General features: G+C 42.1%; 1 protein-coding gene across 6 annotated transcripts in view; it reads left to right on the forward strand.

Annotated features, from left to right (window-relative positions):
• AK4 (adenylate kinase 4) overlaps positions 1 to 20,254 on the forward strand; it is an 81,924-nt gene that overhangs the window by 19,106 nt on the left and 42,564 nt on the right. Inside the window, exon 1 of one of the 6 annotated variants that reach the window (XM_064372443.1) lies at positions 14,171 to 14,250. The exons of the other annotated variants lie outside the window; for them this stretch is intronic. The gene's annotated coding sequence lies outside the window, so the exon portion shown is untranslated. Of the gene's footprint in view, positions 1 to 14,170; positions 14,251 to 20,254 lie in introns of those variants that run through there. 6 annotated transcript variants of the gene reach the window in all.

Raw genomic sequence — 20,254 nt, forward strand, 5'->3', positions numbered from 1 at the left:
TGCTTTGGCCTCCCAAAGTGCTGGGATTATAGGCATGAGCCACTGTGCGTGGTCATGCATATCTTTTTTTTTTTTTTTTTTGTAAAGATGAGGGTTTCTGTTTTATTGCCTAGGTGGGTCTTGAACTCCTGGCCTCAAGTGATCCTCCCCCTTGGGGTCCCAAAGTGCTGGAATTACAGGCGTGAGCCACCACAACGGGCCTGCTCTCCATATTCTATTCTCTTTCTAAATAAACACATGATTTGGGAAGTACTTCTGAACATTGTCCTGCAGGGCACACTCTAGCTCAGCTTCCTAAAAGCCTGCCTACTGTATTTGAGGGTGTATACCAGGGCCATCTCAGAACCGAAGTACAGATACCAGCTACTCCAGTCTACTCAAATCTATAGTCCTGTCCTTTGAGTCAGGCCAGAGATTTTCTCCTTTGGCTTATGCTGAAGAATAAGATGGCTGTCTAAAATTAATGGCAGGACAAAAGTACTGGGAGCATGGTGGAAATAACACTTAGCCTAGGTGTAATGTTCCTAGGCCCATGACTGTAATCCCAGCTCTTTGGCAGGCTGAAGTGGGAGAACCACGTGAGGCCAGGACTCCTGAGACCGCCTGGGCAACATAGTACGACCTTGCCTCTACAAAAATAAAAAAAAAAATTAGCTGACTATGGTGATGTATCCCTGTAGTCCCAGCTACTAGGGCAGCTGAGATATGAGGATTGCTTGAATCCAGGAGTTATACAGTGAACTATGATTGCACCACTGCACTCCAGCCTGGTTGGCAGAATGAGACTCCGTCTCAAAAAAAAAAAAAAAAAAGGAAAAGAAAAAAGGAACACAATTAGCCTAAATAGTGCAGGATTATTGTTCAGCAGTGAACAATTCATGACTGAATTTCTCCAAATTATCTTTAATTATAGTTTATTTGGATTGTTTCCATATATCTGGATTTTCTAAAATCCAGAACTGTATTGATTTGTGCCAGATGACTTAGCGATGCAAAGCTCAGAGAGGTAGCGTGGTTGTATTTAAGAGTGTAGGCTCTGGATTCAGAATCCTGATTTGACTACCCTAGCTCTGTGACCTTGGGCAGAGTAGCCAGTGTTTTTGTGTTTACTCATTTGTGAATGAGAGCAATGGTAGAGCTAATGCACAGGGTTTTCTAGTATTACACAGCTTCATGCATATTGGCAGGGCCAGGGGAGTGAGGCTGGGCGCAGGGCAAGGGGAGTGAGGCTGAGGCAGTCTTCCAGTGAAAAGCTTAAGGAGGCACCAAAAACACTTAGTAATCAAGTTAAATAATAGTTTAATGTGATAAAATGAATAACATCTCAAAATTTCAAGTAAATTCCAGATCTGGTCTGGTGAGGATGAGGGTGAAGTAAGACTAGGTCAGGCAAATGTAGGGTCGGATCCAGTTTTTTTTTTTATCATGGATTTTTTGGGCATGTTTAAAAGTATTGGATTAAAGTATTATTTTTTCTTGATCATTGGTTGTTTGGTTTGTGTGTGTGTGTGTGTGTGTGTGTGTGCATGCACCCCCTCTTCAATTTTTTACTCATAGTCCCTCACTCCTTCACCTGAGGTGTGAGGCCAGTGTATTGGTATTTGTTGTTAGTAGTGATTACTCTAGGGTTAGTTTTGTAGAGGAAGTGAATTTTCGTGCCTCATGGAAAGGCCCCACCCCCAAGATATTTTCTGTTAAGTTTTCTCAGAGTGCCAATCCAAATCTCATAACTAAGATCAGTTTTAAGATATTAGAGGATGTCACTCTTTCTTGTCTTATATTAAATGGTGCTTTGAATGTCATGTTTCAAACACTGCTGGAGCTCAGATCCCAGAAAATGAAAAATGTGTGCACTTAGCTTTGCGTAGAGGAGCATAGCCAAACCAAACAGCACGTTTGAAACACTGCTTTTCCTTAATGGCTGAGATTGTGAAAGACAGCCACAGATGGTGGCTGAGCTCTAGCTGGAACTGCTGTTAGTCGGCGTGAGATGTTCTAAGTGACGGGAGCCAGGAACTCACTGTGGTGTTTCTGGAAGTTAAATTATGATGATAGGATCTTCCTGTAATGCTGGTTCTGTTCCTTGCCTTTAGTTATTATCTTGGAAATCTGTCACATGGTTAGTGACTAGTGAAAGGCAAAAAAATTTTGCAGAATCGACTATTTAAAGCTTTGTTCTTGATAGTCCAAGTGTGATACCAGTCAAAGCAGCCCTCTCTTGAGGGTTTCAGACTAGGCAGCTCCTCGTTAGGGTGTAATTTTTGTCATAATTATTGGTCTGACTTTTCTTCTTCTTCCTTTTTTTTGACAAGACAAGGTCCCACTTTGCCATCCAGGCTAGAGTGCTGTGGTGTGATCACGGCTTACTGCTGCCTCAACCTATCGCTCAAGAGGCCCCCCAACCTCAGCCTCCTGAGTAGCTGGGACTACAGGCACGTGCCACCGTACTCGGCTAATTTTTGTATTATTTGTTTTTTGTATAGACAGGATCTTCCTATATTGCCCAGGCTGGTCTGGAACTCCTGGGCTCAAGCAGTCTGCTTGCCTCAGCCTCCCAAAGTGCTGGGCTTACAGGTGTAATTACAGGCCTTTTTTTTTGTTTTTTTGTGGTTTTTTTTTAGATATAGACTTATCTCATGTTTCTTTCTGCACAAAGTTGTAGAAATACTTTCTCTTAAAAGGTCACATAAACCAAATGTTGTTGATGCTTTGTTTAAAATACATAGGGTTGAATAGACTGATAATCATCATAGCAGCTATCATTGGCTTTTATTAGGTTTAAATTTATCTGAAGATTGTCATGTTTTTAAATTGCAAAGAAGTGGAATCTAATTATATACTTAGGGCTGGGCATGGTGGCTCATGCCTGTAATCCCAGCACTTCGGGAGACTGAAGTGGTTGGATCACTTGAGGTTAGGAGTTCAAGACTAGTCTGGCCAACATGGTACAACCCCATCTCTACTAAAAAGTACAGAAAATTAGCTGGGTATGATGGTGGGTGCCTGTAATCCCAGCTTACTTGGGAGGCTGAGGCATGAGAATTGTTTGAACCCGGATGGCAGAGGTTAAAGTGAGCCAAGATTGTGCCATTGCACTCCAACCTGAGCAACAGAGTGGGACTCCATCTCAAAAAAATATATATATATATATTTGGCAAGTGAAATGAGTTTAAAACGTAACTTTTGTTTGTTGACTGATGCCAGACATTGCTGCCTTGGTGAAGTAGCTCTACTGTACCAATTTGATTATCTTTAAAGACTGTAGGTATCTTCTGGTTTAGTGTTAAATAAAAACAAAAAGAGGGAGTGGAGATTCTTCTCTCGAATATGTCACCTTCTTTGTACCAGTTTTTAGAGAGCAGCTGTGGCAGCTGCTGAATTATATATGCCTGCTTTGTCTTCCTCCTTTTATTTGGCGATGGAGAAAGTGTAACAATTTTCAAGTGACTCTAAAATTAGTATATCTGGTGGAGCATTCAATTTCATGAATGTGCTATTTGGAATAGCAATATGGAATCGAATGAGATGCAGAGATTTGGATATCTTATGGATGGAAATCAAGAGGCTGATGTACTATAGGGAGTTTGATTTATGACAGAAACACCCTTAGATATCCAGGAACTCATATTGGAATAGAGACAACTGTGGGAATAGATTATCCTACCCAGAAAGCAATCTGGCAGAGTTTGAAGTTTCCTATTAGGTAATTTTATCAGCTCATTTTTAGATTAATTAGTAGAGTAAGACTTACAGAGTTGCAAGATGAAATCCAATGCTTTCTTCTTTTCCTATTCACTATTTCTACTTTCTATTTTTTTTTTTTTTTTTTTTTTTTTTGAGGTGAACTCTCACTCTTGCCCAGGCTGGATGGCACAATCTCTGCTCACTGCAACCTCCGCCTTCTGAGTTCAAGCGATTCTCCTGTCTCAGCCTCTGGAGTAGCTGGGATTACAGGCATGCACCACCATGCCTGGCTAATTTTTTTATTTTTAGTAGAGATGGGGTTTCACCATGTCGACCAGCTGGTCTCGAACTCCAGACCTCAAGTGATCCACTTAGCTTGGCTTCCTAAAGTGCTGGGATTACAGGCATGAGCCACCATGCCTGGCCTAGCAAGGCATTTTTGAACCACAAATCTTGGTTGTCAGTGTTGAATCATTATAATGTGTGGTGTGGTAGTGGCTGCACCACGTGGGAGTAGACGTGCTCTCATGGTGGGGGGTGATTGGTTACCCTGGGTAACAGTCTGCAGCATTTGGCTTGCACCACAGAGTTAACATACAATTTTCTCACTTAACAAATCAGCTGTCCCTATCTTTCAGCTTTATCTACCGAATTAGAAAGACTCGGGCCCTCATCGTTTACTCAGTGGCTTCACAGCACTCTACACCACATCTCTAGTACTGGGTATTCTCCCTGGTGTCACCTCTTCCTCAGATTCCACGCTTCTCTGGAATTTCTCACTTCTGCGTTTCAGTCTTTCCTTGGAAAGGCTCCCCTTTCTGTATGACTTCATCCTGTATTGGATGCAACCCTTATTCTTTCCTTCTTCTAAAGCACTACTCAGACCTGTAATCCCAACACTTTGAGAGGCCAAGGCGGGCAGATCTCTTGTGCTCAGGAGTTCAAGATTAGCCTGGGCAGCGTGGTGGAACCCTGTCTCTACAAAATGCAAAAAAAATTAGCCAGGTGTGGTGGCGCATGCCTGTAGTCCCAGCTGTTTAGGAGACTGAGGTGGCAGGATCCCCTGAATCCCAGAAGTCGAGGATGTAGTGTGGCAAGATCACACCACTGCACTCCGGTCTGGGCAATAAAGTGAGACACTGTCTCAAAAAAGAAAAGACGATTTATGTAAGATGGTTTTATTAAGGTTTGGAGTGATGGGGAGTAGAGTCTGGCGCAAACAACTTGACATGGCCTGTTAGACACCAGTGTCCTAAATACCTATCTGCCATTCCCACACACCCCTTCAGCCATGCCTGCCCCTCCCCTGGCTTAGGTTCAGCTGGTTGATTTCTTGCTCTTTCCCCTTCTTGAGACTCTGCTGTATCTCCCAGCTTTCAATCCTCCAATACCAGAAGGATTTGGCTTTCTAATCCAGAAGTTTCCCTCTTCAACCTCAAACCCCAAAATAAACCCTAGCCTTACCTTCATTGATCCAAAAACTCATTAAATTCTTTTTCCTGAATGAAGGGCCCAGAACAAAGCATAGGCAGATATTTTGACATTCTAGTTGTTTTTTTTTTAACCTGATTAAATTTTTAGATGAAGTTTGTTTTCCCCAAGTATCTTTAAGAACACAAGGAAGTCTTTCTTTCTTTTCTTTTCTTTTTTTTTGAGACGGGAGTCTTGCCCTGTCGCCAGACTGGAGTACAGTGGCGTGATCTCGGCTCACTGCAGCCTCCACTTCCTGGGCTCAAGCTATCTTCCTGCCTCAGGCTCCCAAGTAGCTGGGACTACAGGCGTGTGCCACCTTGCCCATCTAATCTTTGTATTTTTATTAGAGATGGGGTTTCACTATGTTGGCCAGGATGGTCTCCATCTCTTGACATTGTGATCCACCCACTTCGGCCTCCCAAAGTGCTGGGATTACAGGTGTGAGCCACTGCTCCTGGCTGGAACTCTTTCTTAATTCAAGGACTGAGTTTTTTAAATTTTCTTTCTTAAATTCAGAGACTGAATTTCCCTTTGACAAAGACAGACCCTCAAGTTTCAGAGTTTTTTTTTTTCTTGGCTACAATTTGGTTTCTTTTTTCCTTTTTCATTCTTTGTTTACTCACTTAATTTAAAATATACTGATGGGATCCTTTGCTCCCTGAGCCTTTGTCACTCAGCTCAACAAGACCTGCCCTTGCGGTGTTCTCTGTTCAGAAGGGGAAAGGGAAAGATGGTTGAACAAAGAATTACAGTGTGAGAGAAATTGCTTGAGGAAGTGAGGGAAGGCTTTGGACACAGGATCTAGGGAGCCACTGCTGTAGGGCATGTGTTAAAAGTTCAGGCTTTGGAACCACATTGCCTGGGAAGCCAGCCAGGCAAGTTACTGAAACACTTTCTATTTCTTCAACCACAAACCAAGAATAATAATGGTACTACTTCATATGGTTATTGTAAGAATTAATTGAGATAATGCATACAAGGGATTATAAAAAGACTTGGCCCAATATTTGCTTATCTATTTTTTTCTATTTTAAATTTTTATGGATGTTTATTTTTAATGTGCTCCACAGTAGGAATTAGCTTAACCCTACAATTAAGTGAGACACACTTTAAGAAATTATAGTATTTTATCTTTTTGTGTGCAAAACACTTTTTAAACAACCAAAACAATGGTCATGACCTTAATTTGACAAACCCGGGTCCAGTACTTCTAAGTGTTTCATTACTGTTGCCACTGGTATCATTGTTGTTCTTGCTGGCTGTTGAAGGATGATTGTGTGTTTGCCCACTCAGTGGACTGCTTGACCTCACTGAGAGCTGAGGCGGCCCTGGCAGAAGAGTGTCCGCATCAGCTCTCTCCCTCCTCCCGTTTCCCTTCGGGAGGCTGCTGAGCAGCACACATTTTTGGAGCCCTTGCTGTCATTCTCCAAAAGGGCATTGCCAGAGAGTTACTACAGAGAGAGAGAGAGGGAAGACTCATGGGCAGCAGTAGCAATCCATCCTGTGTGAGCAGATGGCACTGGAGAATAGCAGCCTTGCTTCTGCTGAGCTGCAGCCAAGATCCTGCTTGGGGAGGCAGCCGACGAGGTGCACGGCACAGCCGGATAGATTCACACTCTGGGCCTTGTGCAATGGCAAGAAATTACTATTTGTGTTGCTTTAAAAGTGACATTCCTTCTTATCCTCTGAATGCAGCTAGTACTTGGGCTGTGCTCAGGTTACAGGGAGGCTGTTCTGAGGTTTTTACAGAGTAAGAAAATCCAGAGGGCCTGTGAGATTTCCAATGTAATCCTACTCCTTAGGGCTGAAAGTGCCTGGTATGGTGGATCCCAAGGCGGATTTGCAGAGCATGAGCTTGAGGATACGGTTAAACATTCTGGGTTTAAAACTCTTCTGTGACTTTGGCAAACCTTTTGGATTACTTGCCGTTTTCCTATTTGCTCCCTTGCCCAACTTCTGTTGCATTCATCCCAATCTGCTTTTCTCCTCTGCTGCTTATATAAAGCCGCATGTGGTATTACACCAGATGTTCATGGTGTGTTTATAAATGCATGTGTTCCTATCCCGGGCCAAGAAAATACTCTTGACATAGGACGTCCAAAATTTTTTGGCTTATGAAGCTCCAGTGTCTTTTACTTTCATGACTGACTTAGTTTTAAAAGAAGATTACTGTACTGTTCTGTTCTTTGAATCAATATGAAGGGTCAAATAATAATTGATCTGCTGGCGGAGTGAGAAAGCCTAAGGAGAAAGAATTGGCTGGATATCCTTTGTGCTTAGAGATCAGATCACCTTCGTTTTCAGTAGTGCCAGCCCCTCCCCTACCCAAAGTCGTGGCTGTTGTCCATGCATCTTTTTATCTTGGCTATTATAGAAACATACCCACTGCCAACACATTTCTGGACCCTGGGTACAAAATTAGACTAAGTGAATATAAATATCCAGTCTGGCTAGAGAGAAAAGAGTGAAGAGGCCTAACGAAGCTTTTTCCCTTATTCTCAGGAAGTGTTCTAGGGAAGGTATTATACAAAGAACACTGATGATTCACACCTGAGTTCCGGTCCTGACTCCACCCCTCACATTTAGAATGGGCATAATGATCAGTTGCTTTCACTGCCCATGAATGCTGGAGACTCTCCTTAGTCTGCAAAGTCCCCTCCTCATCACAGAGATAGAAGCTCTGTGGTTTAAGGGAAGCTAGTGTGGGGAGGTTAGTCCTCTACCCTTCACACAAGGGCCCAAGGTCAGATGCAGAGAACTGAAATGCCACCACAGAGATAGCAGAGGTCGAACGGTCTGCCCCCCTCTTGCAGGTGAGGAAACTTGAGACCACGGTAAGTGAAATACATTGCTGTGTTCAGAGTCCTGTGGACAGTGAGTTGAAAGCAGAACTAAGAGCTGGGACTCCTGATTCCCAGCCTAGCAGTAGTAATTTCTGGTATCATAATTGCTCTTGCCTCAGCATGGAGCCATTCCAGTGTTACAGTGTTTTTAAAAAGGTATTGTTCCTTGATAAATGCAGATGTCAGGCCAGGCGAGATGGCTCATGCCTGTAATCCCAGCACTTTGGGAGGCTGAGGCAGGTGAATCACCTGAGGTCAAGAGTTTGAGACCGGCCTGGCCAGCATGGTGAAACCCCATCTCTCCTAAAAATACAAGAATTAGCCAAGTGTAGTGGCAGATGCCTGTAATTCCAGCTACTTGGGAGGTTGAGGCACGATAATCGTTTGAACCTAGGAGGCAGAGGTTGCGGTGAGCCGAGGTTGCACTCTAGCCAGGGGACAACAGTGAAACTCTACCTCAAAAAAAAAAAAAAAAAAAAAAAAGAGCAGATGTCAGGAAATCACATTATAAATTTTTTTATTTTTAATCTCACAGTTAGTGATTACGAGATGCATATTTGTACTTTAGAGCTCAAATCTAGGTTAATTTTTCATTTTTACTTTTTTTTTTTTTGAGATGGAGGTTTGCTCTTGTTGCCCAGGCTGGAGTGCAATGGTGCGATCTCGGCTCACTGAGACCTCCGCCTTTCTGTTTCAAGTGATTCTCCTGCTTCAGCATCTTGTATATTTGTAGTAGAGATGGGGTTTTACCGTGTTGGCCAGGCTGGTCTCCAACTCCTGCCCTCGTGATCTGCCCGCCTCAGCCTTCCTAAATGCTGGAATTACAGGCGTGAGCCACCATGCCCGGCCTCATTTTTACTATTAACCTGCTTTTGACTTAGGTGATAATCGATTGTGCAGATCACAGATTTGAATAATGTTGGCTACAACATCCTTTGGTTGAAGACCAACAATAATTGCCCCTATTGAGGGAAGAGACCCTTCTTTCCCGTCTCTTGTCTCAAAGGAGGAGGAAGTAAAAGTTGAGACATAGCAGGCATGAGGTCAATGGCAAGGTTGGCTGTCGTCACTAGCCAGGCCTGGAGGTTAAAGATTAAACCCCCCACCCGTAATCACACTCCTGTCTATGGATCAAAAGCATAATATGGAGAAACATCCTCGATTGTTCTCGCTCAGTTTTGCTCAAACCCCCACCTGGTCAGCTACCCGACACCTAGTTCATCCATCACAACCCTCTCACATGTACTTTCTAGAACTATAAGCCTTTAAAAAGGCTAGGGATTTCTTTTTCTGGGAGCTCGGTTCTTGAGACACAAGTCTGCCGATGCTCCTGGCCGAATAAAGCTACTTCCTTTAAATCTGGTGTCCAGGTGGTTTCATCTGCAGCTTGTCCTGCTATACTATCATGAGCTAAGTATTGCAGACTAAATGGCAAAGGAAAGGTGTTGAAGACAGGTGTATTCCACATGAGATCTCTTTTTCCCTCGGAGACCAGTGATCAGTGACTTGATGCCACGAGGATATTAGTTTAATGTCCAAGGGAATAAAAATGGGTTTCAAAGTTTTAAAAATTATATTAAATAAGTTGTAAACCTATCTTTGTTACCTTCTTTAGAAACAACTTACAAATCCCTGCTGGCTTAAGATTTACTAGGACACTTTTAGGGTAAAGTTTATCTGTGTCACACAGACACCCAGAAGAGTTGGCTCAAAGAGAGGCAGCTGGGTTTTGTTGGTGGAGCCTTGTACAACCTCTCTTGAGGTGACTTCCGTGTACCTATACCTTAAAAGTGGTAAATTGTTTCCTTAATGCTAACCTTTCTGCTACTTCTGTCAGAGAATACTTTGGAATCCTAATCTCAGAAGTCTTTCAGAACTGACTCATGCATTTTGTGGGTGTTTAAGAATGTCAGATAGCTTCAGGAAGAGCAAGCATCCACTTGTGGGAGCAGATCCTTTCTTGTTAAGAGATCAGGCTTGGGATCCAAACACAACCTGTGGTAATGAACTTTCTGCACCAACTTGTGTAGACTGAAGCAATAGTTGTGAGAACCAAGGGCAACATGCACCAAATGTCCACTGAGGTAGTCTAAATAGGTAAGAAAGTGCTTTGCTTAATTCAGTAATTTTACTCAGTTATTCAAGGCTTGCCAAAGAATCGGACTTTAAGATAGCATTTAAAGAAACATTGCTGCACATGGTGTTTGATTTGTTGAGAAGGCTTTTCTGAGTCTTAATTGCCTTAAAGCCAGGACTGTGGCTATCGGGATAAACGGTACATAAGTAAGATATGTTAAAGGGTGTAGTGAGATAATCTGATAATTTGTAGGGCTCTGTGGATGGGAAGGTGGAAGAGTTTAAAGATATTATAATTCTTCATCTCAATGACTGTCAGGATAGCCTCTGGCTTCAAGGGGATTATAATCTGCTCTGGAGAATTTGTAACAATGCCTGTTTAACAAGATGAGTGAAATGTCAGGTAAAGGTATAAGGCCACTGCGTACGATTGTACAAAGTGTGACTTGAGTGGGGGAGGAACCTGGCTGAGGGGTGTGTGGGGCCCGCAGTCCAACCCTGGTTCTACCCACCAAGCTGTGTTTCCTCAGCACACCGCTGAGACTGCCTGGAGAAATGAGCATCTTGAAATGTGTGCAGAGCCACAATGTGTTTACTCAGCTGGGGGCCCACAGGGCTGCCTCTGCCCAGAGGGAACATCTCTGTAGTACAGACACCGAATGGACTAGCTTTAGCTCATGTGCTGGTGGATTACAGAAGAGGGGATTAACTCTCAAGGTAACATAGGAGAAAATGATCAGGGAAAGCCTCTGAGAGGAACACACAAACTGAAGGGTGTTTCTTCCAGGCAACTTTTGCTAGCCCTTCAGAAGCCCGACTCCAGAGTGGGAAGCTTCTTTTGGACCTGAGGTTAGATTGGGGTGTCCACCTCTGTATTCTGTCCTGTCTTTACTCCACGAGACTGTAGATTGCTGGAGGGTAGGAACCATAGTCACACTTGACTCTGTGCCTGGCACAGACAAAGGTCAAAGGATGAATGATAAGGAAATGAGGGTGGGCGGTGAGGTTGAGCAATAGTAGCCAGTTCGGAGAGACTTGGAATGTTATCCTAAGGAGTATTCATCCATGCCATCCTGCAAGCCAAGGAACACATTGTGCTGTGAGCGAGGTAGCAATATACGTGCTGCCTTGTGTTTTTGGAAGTTCTCTCTGGGAGTGGTGTCTAGAATTGGGGGAGGGAGAAGGTCTGGGAGAGAGGAAAGGAAGCTGACTGGTGAGGAGGAATGGAATTATAGGATGCTCATAGTTTGCTAGGAAGCAGCTACATAGAAACACTTGGTATAAGTTTTTAGCTAGAGATACAGTGCCTAAAGGAAGCAGTGGTTATACAGAGCAGGACCAGATATTTCCTAACAGTCAGGAGCTTGATTCTTTAGTAAGAACCTGTCCCTTTTATACAGGTGCTAGGTTCATGTTTCAGCAGCGTATATGCTAACACGCAAAGCGTTTCTGTTCAAGGAAATGCTCACAAACATTGAGAGGCAGTGAGTAGTGATTAAGAAAATGGACTGGGCCAACCTGCTTGAAGTTGAGTCTAGGCCGTGTGACTTATTAACTCAGTTACTTTGGGCAAGTTACTTAATTTCTCTGTGTTTCAGTTTCCTCTTCTAAGAAATAGGGAAAATCATATCTTAGACTTCATAGATATTTGTGAGCATTTGATGAGTTCATGTATATAAACTGTTTAGAGTTGGCTAGGTGTGGTTGTTCATGCCTGTAATCCCAGCAGTTTGGGAGGCCCAGGCAGGAGGATCACTTGAACCCAAGAGTTTGAGACCAACCTGGGCAACATAATGTGACCCCCATCTCTATAGAAGAAAAAAAAAGTAGCCAGGTGTGGTGGCGTATGCCTATAGTCTCAGCTTCTCTGAGGCTGAGGCGGGAGGATCACTTGAGTCTGGGAGGTCAAGGCTGCAGTGAGCTGTGATCATGCCACTGCACTTCAGCCTGGGTGGCAGAGTAAGACCCTGTCTCCAAAACAAAAATAAAAAAGAAATGTTCTAGAACAACCCTTGGCACATAGAAACAAATACTTAGTATCTCCATGTTCTTGAATGAAATTTGCAAAGCGGCATCATTCCAAGTCCTTTATACATATTATATTAATCACATACAACTTTCAAAACAACTCTAAGTGATATCATTCCCATTTTATTGATGAGGAAACTGAGGCACAAACATATGTGACCAGTCTTACAGCCTTTAAGTAGTGGTGCCAGGATTTGAACTCAGGCAGTCTGGCTCTAAAGAGTATGTACTTGACCAGTTATACTGGATTCAGAATTTTATTTGGGCTGGGCTCTGTGGTTCATGTCTGTAACCCCATCATTTTGGAAGACTGAGGCAGAAGGATCACTTGAGTTTAGGAGTTCGAGACCATCTTGGGCAATATGGTGAAACCCATGTCTAATAAAAATACAAAAATTAGACATGGTGGCATGCACCTGTGGTCCCAGCTACTCAGGAGGGTGAGGTGTTTTCTTCATAGTTACCCATAGCAAGTGTCAGGGAGTGATTTAAAACTGTATTTTTAGTGTGAAGGAAAAGAAAGTCAAGCTTTGAACAAAGACTAATTGAAGGGTGGATACTGGACGTCTGAGATGAATCAGTTAAATGCTAAAATGCCCTAAATTTAGGAGTTTCTTCTATAATTTCTTCCTCTAAAGGACTTTGACATCTATTTTTTTAAACCAAGGTTTTTTGGTTTTTTTTTTTTTAAAAGCTTATTTTCTTACTGGAAGAGATTCATCAAAGTCATGTTAGGAATAACTTATAGAATGAAGTTTTTCTTCACTGTATTTTTCCCCCAAATAACTACTTCAGTGCCAAAATATTCTTACAAGTGGGGAGATAAAGAACTTACAGTTTGAAGAATCACAAAGCTGTACAGTTCATTTTTGACCAGCCCTCTTGAAATGCGTGTGTGTGTGCACTGCCATTATTGGTGATGTTTTGGTGAAGGGATGATACCAGGGTGAGCAAGGTTTCTCCTGGTTCTTTTCCTTACACGCAGTCTGATACATCAGGGTAGAGCAGTCTTACAAGGGAATTGAGCTCGTTTACAGGGGTCTTTCACTCAGCGTTTTCTAGTTAGAACAGTGAAAAGAACATTGAGTAATTATCTCTTTCTGGTGACTTAGCCAGGCATCTTGGGAATTTGCTGTTTTGTGAACATTCATTCAATTCTGTCTTGTGTATCCAGTTTGCCTTCACTTTATATAGTCAGAACAAAAAGAGGATACAGATGTGTGGGTGTGTGGGTGTTGTAAAGGATAACAATTGTGTATCTACCACCGGCCTAAGAAACAGAATGTTACCAGTACCCTTGAAGCCCCCATAGCTCTGTTCTCCATCTCTCTCCTCCAGCACTATCCTGCATCTGGTAATTATTCTCTTGCTTTACCGTGTACTTCTGTATATGAATGTGCCCTCAACATTATATTTTATAATTGTGTCTGTGTTAGACTTTTACATAAATCAGCAGGCTCCTTAGACAAAAACATATAGAAAGAAGCCTTTTTTTTTTTTTTTTTTTTTGAGACAGAGTCTTGCTCTGTTGCCCAGGGTGGAATGCAGTGGTGCGATCTCTGCCTCCGCTCACTGCTACCTCTGCCTCACGGGTTCAAGTGCTTCTCCTGCCTCAGCCTCCTGAGTAGCTGGTACTACAGGTGTGCACCACCATGCCTGGCTAATTTTTGTATTTTTAGCAGAGACAGGGATTCGCCATTGTTGGCCAGTCTGGTCCCAAACTCCTGAACTCAGGTGATCTGCCTGCTTCGGCTTCCTAAAGTGCTGGGATTACAAGTGTGAGCCACCGTGCCCAGCCAGAATTAAGCCTTTATTATTTTTATTTTTGGATTGTGCCAATAAATGATAGGAAGCCATTCCTATAACTTGAATTTGTTGTGATAGGCCAAGTTGTCATCTGTTTGATGTCTGGTCAGGCGATCTGAAGAAGATCACAGGTAACTTCTGATGCACCCTCCCTTTGTGGTTTCTCTGATATTTAGGGAAATGTGCCAGTCGGGCACAGAGTAGTTGCTCAGTGTATTTTTAATTTTTTCTCTTTCGTCCAGGCTGGAGTGCAGTGGCGCAGTCATAGCCTGCTGCACCCTGGAACTCCTGGGCTCAAGTGATCCTCCCACTTCAGTCTCTGGAGTCCCTGGGCCTACAGGTATGTGCCACCATGCCTAGTTAATTTTAAATTTTTTATAGAGTTGGGGTCTTGCTATTAATATGTTGCCCAGGTTGGTCTCGAACTCCTGACCTCAAGGGATACTCTTGTCTTGGCCTCTCAAAGTGTTGGGATTATGGGTGTGAGCTACCACACCCAGTTCAAGGGTGCCATGTTTGTATCTTTAGTGCCTTGTGTGGTGCCTGGTGCACAGAATTTGCAGAAAATTTTGGTTGGAGAAGTGGTGTGCTCAGAGAATTTTCAGCCATGGTTCTGAGTAATTAGAGTGGCTTTGGAATAGAGGTGATGATCTGCGGTGATACAGGAGTAGCTCTCTCATAGGTCACTGGACAGCTGACTTCTGGTATGTCCTTTTGTTTTCCTGTGTCACAAAACACACTTGTCATTGTCGGCCCTGCCCGAGTTACTTATTGAAGAAAAGCATGTGACAAAGAGAGAAGACATTGAGATAAAAGAAAAAAACAAATCTTTGCCTTTGCTTTAAAGTATTAGTAGTTGAGATTTGATCCTGAGAGAATTTTCATTCCAGTTGATGGATTTTACCTAACTAAAGTCCATTATTTTGCGGTGTTAATCGCCACTTTTATTAAAACAAATCTTTTTGTCTCTGGTGTCCAGAAACTAAGGTAACCTGGTTGGCTTTCTGTAACCCTGGACTAGTATTTTAGAGATAATCTCTTCAGTAGTGAAAGGTGAATTGGCTGGCAGATTGAATGTTTGACTAAACGCTTTCATTTAGTTTGTGACCTATGGCCTATTCCTATTTCATAATGTATTTATGTAGAACTTTATTGGCAGCGTAAGAGCCTCTATACCTTGTGATAACTACTGGCTGTTTAATTTTTCTGCCTGACACAGAGGAAAATTCCATAAACTTTTGCTTTTGAGAGCTTTTGGTGGATTAGCAGTACCCAATCCCGGTGTTTAAGACTCTAAGCTCTGGAACAGGCCTCATGCTAAATTGATACAGGGCCTGGCACATAGATGCTTAATAAATATCAGCTGAATGAGTATTTAGTGGATTTAAAGAGTATTCAAACCACAAAACTAACCATACCCTATATTCTTAAAGGGAATAGTGTACTTTTTTTCCTTCTCATTTCAAGACCAAAATCAGCCTTTTGCATTTTGGATCCTTTTTTTTTTTTGAGGCAGAGTCTTGCTCTATCGCCCAAGCTAGAGGGAAGTGGCGTGATCTCGGTTCACTACAACCTCTGCCTCCTGGGTTCAAGCAATTCTCATGCCTCAGCCTCCAGAGTAGCTGGGATTGCAGGCGTGCGCCATCATGCCCAGCTACTTTTGTGTATTTTTTAGGGGTTTTGCCACGTTGGCTAGTCTGGTCTTGAACTCCTGAACTCAGGAAATTCACCCAATCTCTGCCTCCCAAAGTGCTGGGATTACAGGTGTGAGCCACTGTGCCTGGCCAGTATTTATTCCTTTTTGAGCGTCATTCAGTCCCTGTGGTGTTTATGCTGACTGTCCAGAGTATTTAGGGTTGCTGTAGAATGGATTTTGTGCTATATAAATATCTGTGTGTATTTGTGTTCTTACGGTTTTTCTAAAGAAATGTCATCTGCTTATTGGCTCTTGTACTTAGAGGTATTTTCTTTCTACTTAGAGGTTCGTTCTTTCTTTCTTTCTTTCTTTCTTTCTTTCTTTCTTTCTTTCTTTCTTTCCTTTCTTTACTTTCTTTCTCTCTCTTTCTCTCTCTCCTTTCTTTCCTTTCTCTCCTTTCTTTCTTTCCTTCTTTCTATCCTTCTTTCTTTCTTTCTTTTTCTTTCTTTTCTTTCTTTCTTTTTTCTTGACATGATCTCACTCTGTTGCCCAGGCTGGTGTGAGGTGGCACAATCTCGGCTCATTGCAACCTCTTCCTCCTGGGTTCAAGCAATTCTCCTGCCTCAGCCTCCTGAGTAGCTGGGACTATAGGTGCCCACCACCATGCCTGGTTAATTTTTATATTTTTAGTAGAGACAGGGTTTCACTATGTTGGCTAGGCTGGTCTCAAACTCCTGACCTCCTGATCTGCCGGCTTCGGCCTCCCAAAGTGCTGGGATTACAGGAGTGAGCCACCGTGCCCGGCTGAGGTATTTTCTTTTTAACTAGCCTTAAGATAATGCAGAATGTAAGTCCAACATCCTATTCCTTCAATAGTTGACAATGTTTTGGCATATGTGCCACCCTGAATACAATGATCTGTTTCAGTCTATTGATGTAAATGTGGACAACTTTTAATATGTAGGAACTGAGGCTGATGAAATATCTTTCCATATCCTGGAAGCATGAATTTTGGAGAGATGACCAACTTAATAGATAGTCTTCAGTTTTGTTTTATCTTGAAATGCACAGTTTAATAGATAGTCTTAAATTCTGATAATTTGTATATTATCTGATGTAGTTAGAAATTGAAAATGTATATTTCTCAAGGTTACCAAGATTATATCTATTTGAATTTAGTAATGATTGAATGGAATAGGTTAAGATGAATTGCCACAAGATTTATATTGTTGTAAGATGAGTGGAACATTTTCTTCTAATATACTTAACATTGTGGATGATACTATGCATCTATCTTTCTATATGAACACATAATTTTGTTATATATAATGTTTGTAATCTGATGCTTCATCTTTCCCTTCATGAAGTTTTTTTTTATGTCGCCTTAATTATTGGTGTTTTGTTTAATCTGATAAACACGTGATGGATTTATCTGTTGGTTTTGTTGTGAAACTTAAGAAAAAGGCAAAGCTATTGGCCTATTTTGGGCATCCTGTATTTACTACATTTATTTGAGACCTTCCTAGTGCTTTCTGAATTATTAGTGTGATGTGTGTGTATGCGAACACACTCAGGATTCAGAAGCTATGTGAGACCATGTATGTGTGTCCACAGCCTTTCTTTGGAATACTGCTTGAGAAATTAGAGCAGGTATGTCCAAACATGCTATCATCAGTATTTAATGATGCTGCTTTCTCTTCCAAGCAAACTGACAAGGGCAGATGAAGGTCCAGTTTTCCGAAATGGGCCTCAGTCTGATGGGTTGTTTTATTGCAGTTTGCTCTTGTCATGAGGTCTTCATTCAGATGCAGATATGTTAAGGTCATTTTGCTTTGTCTGGGGATCTTTCTGGGTTTTCATGGTGAATATTGAGATATGTGGGACAAGTGTGATTATGTATTAGGTTAGAGGACATGTTGCTTGTCCTGCTTGGGAGAGGAGCCAAGGCTGGCAGGAATAGCTGGAAGAGGGTGCTGCACTTAGATCTCTCAAGTAGTAAATTGGAGTGAGACGCCTCTGGAAGTCTTCCACAGAGTTATTTTAAACTTGAGGTTGTCCTGCTTGTGTTGGATTAACTCAAGGTTCTCTCTCAAGGGGCACATGAAGGTCTTCCTCCACTGCTTCTGCTTTAGTTCAGACCTTCATCTTGTGCTTGGATTATCATCGTAGCCGCCTTTGCTTCCACTGTGCCACCTACATCCAAGTATCACGTTGCCGTGGGCCTGTACCCTTTGTAGGCACATAAGGCTCTGCATTTAGTTTAGTGCTCTGCTGTTGTCATCTCGAAATTCTTCATTATCCAAGAGGAACATTTTCAATTTGCACTAGTCCCTATGATTTCAGTAGCTGGTCTTGGCTCTAGGAATAGCATTTCTAAAACGACTTCAAATTCCTCAAAGTTCACACTCCTTATCCTGCCCATCGAGCACCATCTCTTACTGGTGTGCTTTCTTTGAGTGTCAGTGCTTGAAGAAGTTCCTCCAGGTATACCAAATGGCCCCACACCTCCACAACGTTTGCTGTTGGTGTTTCCTCCTTCTCATTTCCCCTACCCAACCTGGTTCACTTCTATTCATGTTCTGAAATGCTGCAGAAATAAGACTGGGCTGTGAAACTGAATATGACTGATTTTTTTTTGTTGTTGTTTGTTTGAGATGAAGTCTTGCTCTGTCACCCAGGCTGGCATGATCTTGGCTCACTGCAACCTCCACCTCTTGGGCTCAAGCTCTCCTGCCTTAGTAGCTGGAATTAGAGGTGTGTGCCACCATGCCTGGTGAATTTTTATATTTTTAATAGAGACGGGGTTTTTGGCCAGGCTGGTCTCAACCTCCTAACCTCAAGTAATCCTCCTGCCTTGGCCTCCTAAAGTGCTGGGATTACAGGTGTGAGCCACTGCGCCTGGCCTAATATGACCATCTTAACTAGTTATGATCACACTTTGCTTGTGTCATATCTCTTTTCAAAAGTTTCCTATCTGGTGAGGTTGGGCCATATTTGATCTTGAGATAATGGTTCTGTAATAACTCTCCAAGAAAATCAGATTGATTTTTGCCAGGTAAAAGAAAATTCTCTTATCTTCAGGGTGTTCATTCATGCAACATATTTTTAAAATTTGTAAATGTAAATTTAATTATTTGAGACAGAGTCTTATTCTGTCGCCCAGGTTGTAGTTCAGTGGTGTGATCTTGGCTCACTGCAACCTCTGCCTCTTGTGTTCAAACTGTTCTTGTGCCTTAAGTCTCCCAGGTAGCTGGGATTACGGGTGTGCATCACCATACTTGGCTAATTTTTTGTATTTTTAGTAGAGATGGAGTTTCGCTGTGTTGCCCAGGCTGGTCTCAAACTCCTGGCCACAAGTGATCCACCCACCTTGGCCTCCCAAAGCGCTGGGATTAGAGGTGTGAGCCATCAGCCTGGCCTATGTAACACATTTTTATGGGGCATCTAATCTATGCCAGACAATATTTTAAGCACTGAGGATGTGGCATTGAACAATCTATTTTAACTTTTCCTTCACTGAGCTAATAATTTCTAGTAGAGAGGGCAGAAAGTGAGTGAACAAATACCTTAATATATTATTAGATCCAGAGTTCTAGAAAACAAGGCAAAGTACACATTTTGGTCTTTCACCTTGGAAGATTTATATTTGTTGTTTATCTACTTTAAAGTTTGGTGGGTAAGACTAAGAATGAGGCTCTGGGCCTGGCGTGACTATTGCAGAGTAGGACAGCATCCAGATTGTCAGTTACTCCATGCATCTTTTCTGATAGTGATTGTTTAGACGTAGAACATAGATACCACACAGGCACTTCGCAAGAAAACTGAAAACATACACTCTCACAATGTATACAGACTTTAACTGCAGCATTATTCATAGTAGCCAAAAAGTAGAAGACAAGCCAAATATCTGTTAACTAATAGATATATATGACTAAAATGTGGCATAACCATACAATGAAATGTTATTTAGCTCTAAATAGGAATGAAATATTGATATGTGGTACAACATGAATGAACTTTGAAAACATTATGCTAAGTGAAAGAAAACAGTCACAGAAAACTGTATGATTCTGTTTATAAGAAGTATCCAGAGTAGGCAAATCTATAGACACAGAATGATTAGTAATTGGTGGGGGCTGGAGGGCGAAGAGAATAAGGAGTGACTGCTGATGGGGCAGGGCTGCTTTCTGAAGTAATGAAAGTGTTCTGAAATTAGGGAGTGGTGATGGTTGCACAACATTAAGAGTATACAGAAAGCTGCTGAGTTGTACTTTTTAAAATGGCTAATGTTAGAGTGTGTGAATTAGTATAATAAAGCTGTCATAAAAAATGCTGGCATTACCTTCTATCTGAAGGTGAGGATCTTAAGAAGATTAAATGAAATGAAATAACATAAAGCACTTAAAGCCCAGTGCCTGGGATATAGTATGCACTCGACTAATGGTTATTGTCGCTCTTAAAATAATACTGCTTAAATATCTGTAAGCTGGAACTTTTATTCACTGCTACATCTCTAGAATATGACCTGTTATGGGGTATGCAGTCATTAAATATCATACTTGTCGAATGAATGTAGCTCGTTCACATTCACGTTCAGTCACATTCACCAATGTGGCTGTCTTTCTTGTTTCACCTCTTGCAGCATGTTCGTGAATCTGCGTCAGTTGGGCCTGCATTTTGAGCTTCTTGTCTAGTGGTGGTACCCAAG

This window comes from Aotus nancymaae, unplaced genomic scaffold, assembly GCF_030222135.1.
Source record: "Aotus nancymaae isolate 86718 unplaced genomic scaffold, 86718_ANA_hifiasm-v0.15.2.pri h1tg000007l, whole genome shotgun sequence".
NCBI lineage: Eukaryota > Metazoa > Chordata > Mammalia > Primates > Aotidae > Aotus > Aotus nancymaae.